We start from the raw sequence: 3,647 nt of genomic DNA, 5'->3' as shown, positions 1-3,647 counted from the left end.
TCCCTTGGACAGCAAGGAGATCAAACCAGTCAATCCTAAAGGAAATCAACCCTGATATTCATTGGAAGGACTGATGCTGAAGCTGAAGCTCCAATACTTTGGCCACCTGATGGGAAGAGCCGTCTCACTGGAAAAGATCCTGATGCTGGGAAAGATGGAAGGCAGGAGGAGAAGGGGACAACAGAGAATGAAATGATTGGATGGCATCAGTAACTCAATGGACATGAGTTTAAACAAACTCCAGGAGATGATGAAGGACAAGGAAGCCTGAGGTGCTGCAGTGCATGGGGTCACAAAGAGTCAGTCACCACTTAGGGACTGAACAACAACAAGGAGCCAGAGACCCAGCAGTGAACAGGACAAAAATCCCTATTCTATTTTGTCGTTGTTTAGTCTCTAGGTCGTGTCCGACTCTTTGTGACTCCGTGGACTGCAGCTGCCAGGCTCCCCTGTTCATGGGATTCTCAAGTCAAGAATACTGGAGTGGGTTGCCATTTCCTCTTCCAGAGGATCTTCCCGACCCAGGGATCGAACCCATGTCTCCTGCTTGGCAGGTGGATTCTTTATCACTGAGCCACTAGGGAAGCCCCTCCTGCCCTCTGGGAACTGACATCTTTCTGGTAAAGTCTGACAAGAAAGAATATAGTCGTCAAATTTATTAAAATTTTTCAAGGATAAAAAAAGTATGTGAGGGTTGGAGTTTGGTAGTGATGGGGTGGGCCTTGTTCTGGGTGGAGATGCAGTCAGGGAAGACTTCCTTAAGAAGGTGACATTTAGACAAAAATGGGCATGAAGTGAGAAAGAGAGAATGCCAAGATGAGAAGGAAAAGCATTGCAGGCAGTGAGAACGGCTAGTGCAAAGGCCCTGAGGTAAGAATCAGCATGGGTGAGGAGGCTATGCAGCCAGAGTGGAATGAGTGACGGGATGTGGGTGGGAGACGAGGGCAGAGGAAGAAGGGTATACCAGGTTCTACCTCACCCACCTCTGGGCCTTTTTGCTTCTGCTGTTCCTTCCACCACACACCCTTTTCTTCTCTATCTATTTGGCAATTTCCTAATTTGTCCCTTAGTGCCAGCCCTTCTGCCTCCTCTTGGGCAGCTGTCCTCCCAAGGCATTCACTGGCTGGGTTACCTTTCTCCCGACAGCTCACACTCAGTGCATTTACTCCTTCCACAAAGACTGAGTGAGCTTAGGCCAGTTACTGGGAAATTTCAGAGACAAGTGATATTTAAAAGAAAGAAAACAGGCTTCCCTGGCGGTTCAGCAGTTAAGACTTCATCTTCCAACGCAGCAGGTTGTGGGTATGATCCGGCAGCTAACATCCCATATGCCTGGTGGCCAAAAAACAAAACATAAAACGGAAGCAGTATTGTAACAAATTCAACAAAGACTTTAAAAATGGTCCACATTAAAAAAAAAAAATCTTAAAAAAAAAAAAAAAAGCAGAGCCATGGGCCAGAGATGACAGGATATGGAGGTGCTCTGGGAAGATTTCTCAGAGGAGATGACATACGAACAGAGACCTAAATGATCAGAAGAGGCCAGCCTTGGGGAGATGTGAGGGAAGGGCATTACAGACTGGGGGACAGCCAGTGCAAAGGCCCTGTGGTTGGAAGTAAGGTGAGAATATCTGAGGAACGGAGAGAAGGCCAGTTTTGTTAGATGGGGGTGAGGGAATTGGAGGGGGCTGTGGCTGGACGGGTGGGCAGAGGCTGGACTGGACTACCTTGCAGGCCAGACGAGGAGTGGTGTTTTTCCTAAGAGCTCCAGAGTGCCAGAAACAGGTTTTCCAGCAGGCAGTGGTGGGTTATGTTGGGGGTGATTTCGGGCTTCTAAGGCCCTGGAGAGGACTGGAAAGAGGCCAGAGGAGGCACAGGGAGGTGTTGGTGCAGTTATCATATTTGGCTGAGTTTATACAATAAGTCCTTGGTGTTTCAAGCCCAGAGTGAAATTTTGTTTCCAGTGCTACCGAAGTCCCCAGTGGGTGCCGATAAATATTCACTGAGTAAATGAATGCCAGGAGGTTGGAGTGAGACTTTGGCAGGGTTCCCCAGCTCTATCCAGGGAAGCAGCCTGGAAACCTGTCAGGCAGCAGAGGGCCCTTCCCTGGATAAGGTGGTAGACTGGCTCTCAGCCTTGCTTGGCCCCATCATCCCCATCTGTAAAATGGGTGGGCTGGAGAATTAGAGGAAGACGCAGCAAGGACCATAAATCTTGACTTTATAATTGGTGCTAAGTCGCTTCAGTCATGTCTGATTCTTCATGACCTTGTGGACTGTAGTCCCCTCTCCCAACTCCTCTGTCCCTGGGATTCTCCAGGCAAGGATACCGGAATGGGTGGCCATGCCCTCCTCCAGGGGATCTTTCCGACCCAGGCATGGAGCCTGCGTCTCTTGAGTCTCCTGCATTGACAGTCGGGTTCTTTCCCACTAGCACCACCTGGGAAGCTCATTGAGGGTGAGGGGCCTGAGTTTCCTCATATTTAAATTAAAAGCAAAAGAGCTGGCTCAAAGGTTTCTTTAATTCAATGGATAAATATTTGAGGAACTGCCAGGAAACAGGTGTGGCTGCAAAGAGTGAGCAAGGTGAAGAGGTGGGAGAAGAGGAGAGAAGGAAGGTGAAGGGCCTTGTGGGTTTCTGGTAGGACTTTGGCTTTTCCTCTGGGGAAGTTGGGAGTCAAAGAGGGATCTAGGCAGAGGTGGGACATTACCTGACTTAGACATTCCTAGGCATCCCTGGGTTGTTGTGGGGAAAAGAGACTATGGGGTCAAGGGAGGAACCCAGGGACCTGACAGGAGGCGATTGCACTGGTCCAGGTGAACGATGATGAAGATGGACTTGGTGGAGACAGTGGAGGGGAGGGAGAAGTGGGCAGATTGTAGATTGGTATAATTTCTCTTCTTCCTCTTCCTCTTTCTCTGTTCACCACCACCACCACCACTACCCAGCCCCAAAGAGTCGCCCAAAGGGAAAGAGAAAACACCCCGCCCCGATCTCTGGGACCGTGTATACCATGCAAAGCTGCGGGTAACCAAGGTAGCCTCCCGCGCTCTGGAGGGTCCCAGGAGGGCGCCAAGGCGGAGGAGCGCTCTCTGCCCCGCGCCCAAGGGACCGCAGCTTGGTTGTCACTGGGTTTGAAAAGTAGTGCCCGGTCTGCCACGAGCCAGGCTGTATGCTCCAGGGACTCCGGAGACCCTGGAGAAGCTCCTCAGATGTCTCCACCTTCTGCCTCCGACCCAGCACGAGTCTGCACCGTGGAGCGCCACCTGCACGCAGCAGCCCCGAAGAAGAGGCGTGTCCCCATCTTACAGAGGCGAAAACTGAGGATTAGACGCTACAGGGCCCACAGCGAGTCCGTGACGGATTTAGGGGTCAAATAACGGCAAAAACACTAAAAATCACAGCAGCTAACCTTTGTCCAGCGCTTACTGCGTTCACTGCACTTGGCATGCATTGTCTCATTTCATTTGTCAACACCTCCAAGGGTGGGTAGGTCAATCCTTCTTCTTCTTTTTCTTTTCTTTTTTTTTTTTTTTTTACAGATAAGGGGCTGTTAGGTTTGGGGGACTCCCCCCAGGCATAGGGTGCTGGAATTTGAACACAAGTCTGCTCAGAGCTTGTCTCAAGCCTGTGGGGGAAGCTCCGG

Source organism: Bos javanicus, chromosome 7 (assembly GCF_032452875.1).
Source record: "Bos javanicus breed banteng chromosome 7, ARS-OSU_banteng_1.0, whole genome shotgun sequence".
Lineage (NCBI taxonomy): Eukaryota > Metazoa > Chordata > Mammalia > Artiodactyla > Bovidae > Bos > Bos javanicus.
The sequence above is the reverse complement of the archived record's forward strand: the minus strand, read 5'-3'. Positions refer to the sequence as shown.